We start from the raw sequence: 11727 nt of genomic DNA, 5'->3' as shown, positions 1-11727 counted from the left end.
TCACCAGAGGCTCTACTTCCTGAGGAGGTTGAAGCGTGCAGGAATGGAGAGCTCAGTCCTCATCTCCTTTTACAGATGTGTGGTGGAGAGTGTTCTGTGCTCTGGCATCAACGTGTGGCACGGAAACTGCACTGCGGCAGAGAGGAAAGCGCTACAGAGGGTGGTGAAGGCTGCACAGAGAGTTGTCGGAGGCAGCCTCCCAACCGTCACAGACATATACACCTCCAGATGCAGGAAGACTTCTCAGTGCATAAATGGATAAGAACTGTTATTGTAGCACCTTAACCACTACTTGACATTTACTGACACTGTCACTTTATCAATGCTGGTCATCATGCCCTTTGCTGCTAAAGTATTTATTTACACCTATATATATTTATACCCATACTCCATACTGGTACTCAGGTTATTGCACGCTAGTTATAGTATTATTTATTGTATTGTCTTATTACTTGTCATTTCTGTTTGTTAAAAAAAACAAACAAACAAACTTAACTATTTAACTTAAAAAAAAACAAAAAAAAAATTCTGTTTCTTCATTATTTTTGTTTCTTTTCACATTTCGGGACCGTGTGTACATAATTTCGTTCCACCTCATGTTAACATGTGATGCGAATGACAAATAAAGCTCCTTGAATCCTTGAATCTTTGAATCCTTTTTAGCTCCCAATAACAACACTTGTGTCACCCCTGGTTTGCCCAATGTCTATATACATTCCTTGGCCACTTTGTTAGATACACCTGATTTTGCAAGTGTCCCACGTCAGAGGAGAATAGCCAGGCTTCTTCCTGCTGATCAGGCAACAGTAACTCAAGTAACCACTCATAATAACCAAGCAGAAGCTGCTCCTCTGAAAGCACAACATGCTAAACGTTGAAGCAGATGGGCTGTAGCACTAGAAGACCACACAGGATGACAACTAAAAGCAGGAAACCGGGGCTATATTTCACAAAGGGCTCACTAAAATGAGACAATAGAACATTTGGAAAGTGTCGCTCATCTGCTGACTGTTGATTTCTGCTGCAAGCTTCAAATTATATTTCATAAACAACATAAAAGCATCGATTTACCCTGCCCTTAATAATTCAGTGGTAGCACACTTTGGACCCACTAATATGAGCTGAGCATTGTTTAACTCCCACAGCCTAGCTGAGAATTGTTGCCGATTACGTCCATCCCTTTATGATCACAATGTACAATCTTCTGATGGTTGTTTCCAGCAGTATAATGCACCATGAAAAGCTCAGATCATCTCAGGTTTTCTTACACACCAATGAGTTCTCTGCATTTAAATGGCCTCCACAGGCACCAGATCTTATATATAACCTGTAGGGTGGGTGTAAATATTGTATGTGTACTAAAACAAACTAACAAATAAATGCAATTAAACTTTTAATCAAATTCTTAAGTTACCACATCATATTTTAAATGACACTGAAATGTGTTGCTGTGCAGCACTTCACACACTGTCAGCTTATTTTGCTGAATGTTGCCACTCTTCACGAGGCTAGCACCAGCAGTTTTCTTTCCTTAAACGTCCTTTGCAGAATGTGTTTATGAATGGCTCTGTTTCAGTACTATTTATTTATTTTTGATCAAAATAGTACAAAACTATGCTGCCTTCGTCTGTCATAGTTTCCACTTATTGCTTCCCATCTTGGAGAGAGAGAGGTCACACCCTTATCTAGTAGCAGGGGACTGTGATGCATCTCCAATCCAACAAATTACTGGTGTTGTATTCAGAAATAAAACATAAATATTTAGTTGAACCAACTAGCAGTTCTAGTGCTGACAAGAGCAACATGGCAGTATCTGATGCTGTTTGATGAAAACAGGTTGGAACAACAAGCTTTGGGCTACATGCTAATACTTCTTGGAAACATTTCCCCAGTAGCAATGTTTTTATGTGGAGTGTTATTTTAGCACATTAGCATGCCGCATTCAGATCTCAGTGTTTCTCCTTTATTTCACTGGCATCTTTTTGCAGTAGTGTAAAAAACACAAGTGTGAAACCTGCTAACACATACTGTGCTCACATGTCAGCACATCACCAGCGTCGTCTCTCTAATTGTGATCAGCCTAATCAATGGAGGAAGTAATCCCTGCCATAAAGCTAAGAAAATATCACAGTTTTAGTGATGATTCCCCTAATTGTTGTTTCATTCATTTTGTATTTGAATAAAGAAATAGAAAAAAAGAGGTATAAACTAAGAATTTAAGGTTTCAGACAGACATTTTTTCTTTTAACTCATGAAATCAGAAACCCTTACACATCTAGGCTTTTGTTCATATAAAATGCCAGCGTTTTATTTAACTAACAGCATTTACAGTACTGCTTCACATCTGTTCCAGGCTTGTGTGTCTGTGTTTCATGACTCGGGTGTAGTTTCACTCTGTGTTTCTCACACAGATATCCTGGTGGGAGCAGCAGGTTGTTGGGACAGACAAGAGCGTTAATTAATGTTCAGTGTAGGGGGGAGGATTTGACACAGTTGCTCAGTAGGGATTTAGTAGTTACAGTCGATTCAAGTAATGAACTTGGCTCTTATAGTATTCTTATCTCCTTTTTCTATCCACAGAGAAAGTCACCGGACTCACTGGAAGTGCACCAATTCACCACAACATTGAAATCACTGAGGTAAAGTGACCATCTGGTTAAAATGCAGCAATCTGCAGGGAGTTTGTGGCTGTTCCTCTGGCATGAACCAAGCACAACCCTCCCCATTGGCAGCAGCTTTTTTGAGCACACACCCCATCCACACAGCAAAAACACCATTCAAATAACTGCCAGATGCCTCTCCAATTGAACATTCATGGGACTCACCAGAACATGATTGATCCACAAGATCCAAAGACACTTAAGAACACCCCCAGAAGATCCCAGTCAATGCCCACATGGGTTGTGACTGCTCAATGTGTAATGCAGCAGCTGTACAGTTACAGAGAGACAGAGTACAGCAGTTACATCACATTGTTAGCCATGCTTTCGAATCCAATATAATCTATTAAAAGAAAAACTTTTTTACACTTTTGACACTAATGCATCTCAAAATGTTAAAAGCTAACCTTTAACTGAGCTGATCATTAGTTTTATCAAATGTCCATAGGTTGTGTTATAAAAATGTCTAATTACCAAGAAGCAATATAGGGATATGAATTGGAGTGATAAATCATTATTTACTGATGTAAGAGGGCTTACTTAACCTTGGAGTGCTGGCAGAATTAAAATGTGGATTTCAGGGGAAAACTCACTCTGTATGCTTGACCATGCTATGGAAGGAGAGCAAGGGAGGGGAAAAAAGGAGCGCATGAACTTACGCTGGAAATGCAAGTAGTAACGGTAAGAAAGGGAACAGGTGCCAAAAGAAGAAGAGAGAAGATGCTTTTAAAAAAATAATGATTTAAGCAATGAATGTTGTGATGATAATCTACGGAGAAGTAAGTCAGGAAGAGACCGAGGGATGAGATTTAAGCCGAAGATTGTAGGAATGACACAGAGGGAGCAAAATGTGCTTCGGGCAGGAGGAGGAGAGGTAGAGAGGGGAAAGGATAGAAGGATGGGGGTGGGGGGTTGGAGAGCAAGACAGATGACAAATTGTGATTAATAGATGGGGTCCGGGGCAGCAGTGTGGAGCGCAACTCATTAATAGAGAGAATTAGAGAGGCTGTGCAACTCAATCTGCACACTGTCACTTGCAATCAAGGACCATAATCAGATTTGCACACAGAGGTAGATGCACCGGCGTGTGGTTCGTGCACGTACACATATTTTTAGGATACTTATGTTCCTTGCTGGAGTCACTATCCTACCACTAAACTGGCCACTTAAGGGTACAAGTAAACAGGATTGTCTTTTTTTTAAAAAACTTTTTAGTAGGATTCACAAAGCAAACATTTCAACAGTATAATGCTGAAAACTGTGCAGAAATGTAAATATTCATGTCCTGTATCCTGACACACCTAAATTACTAGATCTTGTAATTCCTCAAACAGTGACAAAGGCCTCTGGAAGATTTGTGGTTGTTATTCATTTACAGTTTTTTCACTTCAATTCAGTTTTATTCAGAAAGCATCAATTCAGAACAATAACAGTTCTCATTGTGTTTACATTGCTTAAATCCATTGTAAAGTAAAGACCCTACAATATTTGAGGGAGAATCCAGACCCTATGAGAACTATTGGATACAGGAAGAGATCTCCTTCAGGGATCTTCTAACTTGCTCATCTATAAAGGTAAATGGATTGGTTCTTATATAGTGCTTTTCTACTCGAGCACTCAAAGCACTTTATACAACATGTCTCATTCACACATCACTTTTTAAAATTTAGCATTGAGTGCATTGGGAGCAGCTCAGTGTTTAGTATCTTGCCCAAGGATACTTTGGCATGCAGACTGACTGCTCCAGTCTGCATGATTAGTAGATGACCTGGTCTACACCCTGAGCCACAGCCATATTGATTCAGTATAATTGTAATACATTAACGCAGTACATTAGATATATATACATACAGGCTTTTGAGGAACATATGGTGATATCCAGATTACATTTTTTGGTGTAAGTATCAAGGCTCACTGTGTAGCGAGCAGAACTCAAAGATCAGGACTTAGAAGAAAGCTTATAAAAAGAACATAGGTGAGGAAGAAATAATCAGACAGACAGACTCTTACTGGAGACCACATAAGGAAGACCACAACAAAGAACACAAGCAAACTTTTTAAATACACAAGTTTAAATACACAAGAGGAGAGCAGAGTGGAGACACCTGGGGAACACACAGCTGAATTGAATCTAGATGATGAGAAAAGGGAAAGCAAAACTGAATGTAACGCACATGAGATGAGAGACTATCAAAATAAAACAGGAAGTAACAGAACATGAAAACAGAAATGTAGAACTGATGAAAGACTGAAAGGGAACCAAACACAGAGACAAGACTGGCTTCATCACAAGGTGTGGGGAACAGACGGGAGCCAAGATAAAAGAACTAAGAGACAGAATACAAACAGACTAAAACCTAGATAACAAAACCAAGGAGACCCGAGAATACAAATACTAAACACCCAAAAAACTTAAAACCCTGGGTCAAAGGCCCAGAAACCATTACAGAAGGCCTTGCTTATTTCAGCAAGACAATGCCAAACCACGTTCTCCTTGAATACAACAACATGAAAGAGTCCAAACCCTGCCGTCCGATATAAACATTTTTCTCTTCATGAAATGACAATTACAATAAAAGATGACCATAACTGTTGAGTTGTCAGGGTCCTGGGACTGGGCGACCCAGGATCCCTGAGCAGTCATGTATTATATTATTATTATTATTATTGTTGTGTATTTTGGTGTTGCTCCCCCTTCCCTGTGCTTGTGTATATGTGTGTGTGGGTGGCTGAGCACTTGTTTATAGGCGGCGTCAGGCCTGGAGGGTGTGGCCCTGCAAGGGGACTGGCCACACCCGAAGCCACACACCTGCTGCTGATCAGGCCTCGTCGGGGGAGCTACTTAAGAGAGTCTTGGAGCTCCCACCGACGCGGGATCATTGCTTGGGACTCCACGTTAGTTACCCAGTTTAGGTTTTGGTCGTGTAGTGTATGCCTGCCATTGTTCAGTGTCCTGACTGCTGCCGCTATTGTTTCCCGCAGGAGGAGCGTGGAAGGCTTAAGGAGCAGCGAGCACCGGGAGTGCAGACACGGGAGCAGAGAGCACTTGGAGGACACGACACGGGAGTCTGGGGAGAAACACGGGGATTTATTGTTGTTTGATATCACCCTCTGTAAATAAACACTGTCTATACGTAGAGCACCGCGCCTGGGTCCTCCTTCCCCACTCCTTCCACGGTGTGCCATGCCGCACCGTGACATGAGTAGCTAAAGTCCAACAGCAACAAAGGATGGCAAACCTTCAGAATTGCAGATCTGGTCTTCTCAGTCACCAACAGTGTTGGTCAAGTTACTTGAAAAAAGTAATCAGTAACTAATTACTGATTACTTCCCCCAAAAAGTAATCCCATTACTTTACTGATTACTTATTTTCAAAAGTAATTAATTACTTAGTTACTTAGTTACTTTTTAAAAACACGATTTACAACCTGAATAGGTGATAAAGCGATAGATCTTTCAGCCCAATTCTACTTTTTCTGCATAATCCATCATACAAAATGTAATCAAATGGAAAAGTCTCTTTTTAAAACTTTTATAGTTTTATTAATTTTAATCTTTTAACTTTATGCATCAAGCAAAAATTTAATTATATGCAACATTCTCTGACTGGAAGAAATTTGTTTAATATTTAAACCTATTTTCTGCACATTCCAGCACATAAATTTTTTTTTTTTTTGTGTTTACACTCACTCTTTCAAATAGATGCAAGTAAAACACACCAGAAAATAAATAAAATCAAAGACTAGCGGTCCTGTTGCTCTATTTTCACCTGTACAGCAGGAGTTGGGTAGGCGGAGGTTTACCCTGGTGCAGGTGTGCCACAGCAGTCAGTGGAAGGATACGGCAGTTTCTCTGTGAATTTTCCATTACGTCATAGCGCACTCGGAGCTTGCTTGGAAGTTTAGGGGTTTTTTTCGCTGTAAAAAGAAGTTTTCTTCCCACGCACAACGCTAATGGACACTAATGTTTTTGTCACTTTTTATGGAATCAAACTCAAAGTAAGGTCAGTGCTTCCACACTTTAAACGCTGCACGCTCATACTCTCTCCCGCACTCGATATATGATACATTGTTGATCTGCACACAGCTGTTGTCACAACCGTAGCACTCGCTTACGTCACTGTCATGAGACATTCTGGCAAAAAAATCACGGTTTTAGTAACGCAGTAACGCAGCGTTCCTACGGGAAAGTAACGGTAATCTAATTACCGTTTTTGCAATAGTAATCCCTTACTTTACTAGTTACTTGAAAAAAGTAATCGGATTACAGTAACGCGTTACAAGTAACGCGTTACTGCCCATCTCTGGTCACCAAACAACAAAAGAAGAAGTGATCCGTCACACGCCCGTGATTTCAGTGTTAACTTTTAAAATGCCTTCATTTGAATGCAATGATTTTGACAATCATTTGCAATCTGTTTTCAAACTTTTACTGTGCCCCAGCTTTTTTTTTTTTGAAAACATGGTTGTAAAAACACAACAGAGATGCTGAACAACTGCATGTTACTGCCAGTGTGATGCTTTGACCCTTACATTTCCATTAGCCCCGCTGTCTCTACATTCTCCCTCCTCTTACTCTCGCTCTCTTGCTCACTGCCTGACCTGCGAGATTGTAGGTCAGGTTAAGCCCTTTCCTCCGCTACTTACTTGGCTCATATGTGTGTCTCACAGCGTTGATAGCACCTCCACCTTGAATGAGCCAGTTAATGCCATGGTAACCTCTCTGATCACATGGTGACTCTCTGCTCATGCCCTGATTGCTTTTACTGATTCTTCTAAACAGACAGAGTGACTGTCCTGTTGGTAAATTACCTCTGTCCAGGCTTATCTATCTCACTGTGCGACTTCCTGGAAGACCAGAAAGTATCAACCGGAATGAGTCATTCCAACACACTGAGCCTGTTTTATTTACTTATTTATTTAATTTTGAAATCCAGAGGAAAAGCCATCTGGTCTGCACAGGCATGGGTTCAAATTGTCATGATTGGAAACTTCACAGAAGCACAGCTTTCCCACCACCTCTGGGAATGGTGATATTAGAGCAATGTAGATGTCACAATCTGTTCCTATGTGTATATACTCTAATAAAAATTAGATTTTTCTAAAGGCCCACCCATATATAAAACAGTTGCACACAAATGTTTTGTGCAGATACATGTGCATGCATATCTGCATGCATGTGTACAAATGTACAATGTATATATTTGATTTTTCTTTTAATTGATAATGCAAGTGGTGAAAATCTATCTAAAAATCATTAAATTGTTTGAATCTTTCCAAATGTGCCTCTTGTGTGGACAAAAGTGTTCTATCATCGGGTTTTGGGTTAAACAGCAATTAAAAGTAAGTTGCTTGATGAATTGTGTGATTATAATTTTCATATGTGGTAGCAATTTATTTACCAAAGTTCTTACCATTTACTTATTTCATGGATGGTTGGGTGGATCTGTGATAGAAGATGTCTTGTGTTGCTCTGCCTAAGCTTACTTTCATTTTTTTCTGTTTTACACATTGTTACAAAGGTATATAACGCTTAATTCTGCCAGAGGTTTCTTGCTGTGAAAAGGGAGTTTTTCTTTCCCACTGTCGCCAGGTGCTTGCTCATAGGGGATTGTTTGTTTCTTTCTAATATTGTGGTCTTACAATCTAAAGCAAGGGTCCCCAATCTCAGTCCACGAGGGCCGGTGTCCCTGCAGGTTTTAGATGTGTCCTTGATCCATCACAGATTATTTAAATGGATAAATTACCTTCTCTACATGCCTTGAAGTTCTCCAAAGGCCTGGTAATGAACTAATCATGTGATTGAGGTGTGCTGACCCAGGGTGAGATCTAAAACCTGCAGGGACACCGGCCCTCGTGGCCTGAGATTGGGGACCCCTGATCTAAAGCACCTGTAGGGGACTGTGAATTGGTGCTGTATAAATAAAATTGAAAAAAAAAATTGACATTTAAACAATTTTTCTCCTCAAATGATAAAATGCCTTGATTACATGAAGCTACCATGTACCAGCTTTCTCAGTTTAAGTTATTCATGGGTTTGAATCAGTGGCCCAATGTAATAACAAAAATATGTCCAACCTAAAACTATTTCCTATTACGGTCTGGTCTTCTGGCCTTAAATAGAGCTCATATCTTTTCTGTGCTTCAGACTTTTGAAGATCAGAAACTAAAACTCTGTATTACAGAGTCAAGGCTAAGAAAGATGTGATGCAGGACCGGGTTAAAGAACAACTTTGAAGTAATATTTTATGAGCCAAAATCCTGTACCATAAAACAGAAAATGACATTCATGTTATTCCTGTAAACTCTTTGGTTTTAATCAAACAGAGGATGGTGCAGTGCAGACAAGACCATGAATTCATGTATCGTAAGGAAATCGAGTCAGGTGGCTTTATACAAAACATTCTTTCAAAGTTTTCTTTCCTTCTTTGCAATATTAACTTAAATTCACTGAGCTATTTTAGTGTTTAATCAGCGTGTCAGAGCCCACATTTAAATTACATGTGGATGTATTCACACATGTGTGCCTGCAGGTGTTCACACTTGCCATAAAGGCTCATGAGTAGCCCAGCAAGGTCTACTTATATAGATGTAGAAATAATTAAAGACTGTAAATTATCATCACCCCAAAATACAGAAACTTCTTCAGCCTCTATACTTCTGATTTACCAGTTTTATAAAATGCAGAGACCACACAGTTTCCCACTTTCTGACAAGCAGTACTTATTTTCTATCTCTAAATGCAAATGTGACCAGAGGCTTGGCATCTGCCTGAGGGCTCAGTCAGCTGACAGTATGCATCCCGGGGAGTGATCTATTGATCCATATTCAATATCTGCTACACTCTCCAGCTCAGTAAAGTTGGGAGATGAATTAATGAGGAGCAGAACTGACAGTGCATACAAGTACACTAGGACTGGGAGTGCCTAAATGGCTTTACTTGGCTGTGTTATGTGTAAATACCCCCAAACCAACATTTTTGATACGCAAGTGTAGAAATAATGATGAGCTGCATAACGGATGTATTTCAGATGTCAGGTGTATTTCTCATGCAGCTGAATGAGAGCTGACACAAGGATAGACCATGTCAGCAGGGAATCCCAGAATATTTAGAGTTTAAATATTCTGTCCAATCTGAGAATTAATTAACCGATGAAAACTGTAAAATAAAGCAGAGAAGAATGGAAAGAAAGTGACCAGGACGAGATGGAGGAGGTGGGGGAGTTGTCAGCAGTGATACATCTTTCATCTCTAACAAGGTCTGAAAGCTACAAAAACACAGACATTGACAACAGACCCCGAGAACACCACTCTCCTCCTTTCATTTTATCTTTTCACTTCGCCTGCCTGCCTGTTGTGTTTCAGTCTCACATCTGTAGCCCACGTTTTTGTACTTAGACTTTAGTCTTTTCACACCTGCTGTTCTCCGTAAACACAACTCCACAAGTGTCTATACCTCTTAACGCCACCTGAAAATCTGTAAGGTTACAGTCAGGCAGAAAAAAGAAAGACTATCACAGAATATCCAACAAATATGCTTTAAATCTACCAAGTAATATTGTAAAACCTTTGATTAAACCGTTAAACAGATGTAGTCATTTGATTTGTGAAAAGGTCACATGCTGGATAGGACGATGCTGGGTGTGTGTTTGTGTGTGTGGCTGGAGGTGTTAAGGAGGGAGGATGAGGGGGGGACGCAGTAGCGGGCAGATGCTGAAGAGAGAGAGAAGCAGGATATGGGAAAAAACAACAAGTGAGTGAACTGTTGCTCTGAAAATAAAGTCGCCGTGCGCCGGATTAATTCACGGCGAAAGTCTGCAAAAGTAAGCAGTCAGAATATGTAGTTTTCTCTTTGAAGGTGCGATCGACCACTTCGGCATCGCTTCCACTGCTCCCGCTGCCTTGAGCGTTTTTCTTTTCTTTTCTTTTCTTTTCTTTTTTAATTAAATGTTTTTTTTTTCTTTTCGGGCGGACGGTGCGGTCCCGCCAGCACGCAGGACTCCAGGATGACATGTTGTAAGTTGGTAGTATTACTATGACTCTGTTTCCGCCGAGCAGAGTTTGGACCGCAGCGCAACTTCAGCCGAAGCGCCAGTAGACGCGCCTCAGTCTTTCGCTCGGGTCCTGGACCAGCTTTCCTGCGGCGTTTCTGTCTGAACCCGTGGGATGAAAACCCACTGAAGACCGGGGTTTAAAAAAAAAAAGGAGCAAAGAAAGAAGACATCTGGGTGAGCTGATTATTGCAGTGTACTTTTATTTTTGCACTAGTTTATAAAAAACTTTCGGAATCGTTTTTACCCACCCTGGCCATATTGAAGCTTGGTCACTTCAATTTTAATTTAAATGAAAATACTAAAATAATTCATGCATTTATGCTGTTAGGTGAGCAAAGAGCTTGTGAACAATGCAGCAGGCCTGGAATAATATCAACATGTAGCTTTTGTGTCTGTTGTGTTAAACTAGTGTTAACCTGTTTGCTTTTATGAATAATACAAAATGTTTTAACATGAATTTTGAGGACCTGGACGTGATTAATACAAAAACAATCCACCTGTGTGGGTCACACTAGTTCCATTTTTTTATAATTGTCAAGTACACCTTTAAATATGAAATTACTGCAATATGAAATGTTTCTTAAATGCCTTCCATATTTAACATTTAAATTATAAATATGTGTTATAAGGAGATCACATTTTCTTAGTCCTGTTATGATTAGGCTATATGTGTGTGTTCTTTTTCTTTTAGAGTGCAATGGATTCGCTGATTTTCTGTGATATATATATATATACCGGTATATATTTTTGCTTTACCTTTACCTCTAGAAAACTTAGATTCTTAGCCATTCTTATGAGCTGCAACAAATCTGTTGTTTGAGTGGAGGAATGGGTTTTTACGATAAATATAATGGAGCACCAGCAGTAAGGGAGATAGAAAAAAAGACCAGAAATTTAGCAGTTTCCTTGTTCTTCTCTTTTCATTCCTGGACAGACAAGTAAAGCGCCCTTCCCTCTATGTGGTGGGTGAGATGAACTCCAGTGGGAATACTGTAGACCCCACCTGACAGCTCT

General features: G+C 40.0%; 1 long non-coding RNA gene across 1 annotated transcript; it reads left to right on the top strand.

Annotated features, from left to right (window-relative positions):
• The first annotated feature begins 4982 nt into the window (after nt 1–4982).
• On the top strand, nt 4983–5797 carry LOC309706086. The gene is made up of 2 exons (XR_014276668.1): nt 4983–5555; nt 5643–5797. It is a non-coding gene; the product is annotated as an uncharacterized lncRNA (long non-coding RNA).
• The last annotated feature ends 5930 nt before the right edge of the window (nt 5798–11727 follow it).

This window comes from Aulonocara stuartgranti, assembly GCF_965226115.1.
Source record: "Aulonocara stuartgranti genome assembly, chromosome: 5".
NCBI classification, from domain to species: domain Eukaryota; kingdom Metazoa; phylum Chordata; class Actinopteri; order Cichliformes; family Cichlidae; genus Aulonocara; species Aulonocara stuartgranti.
This window is presented reverse-complemented; position numbering and strand designations above follow the sequence as displayed.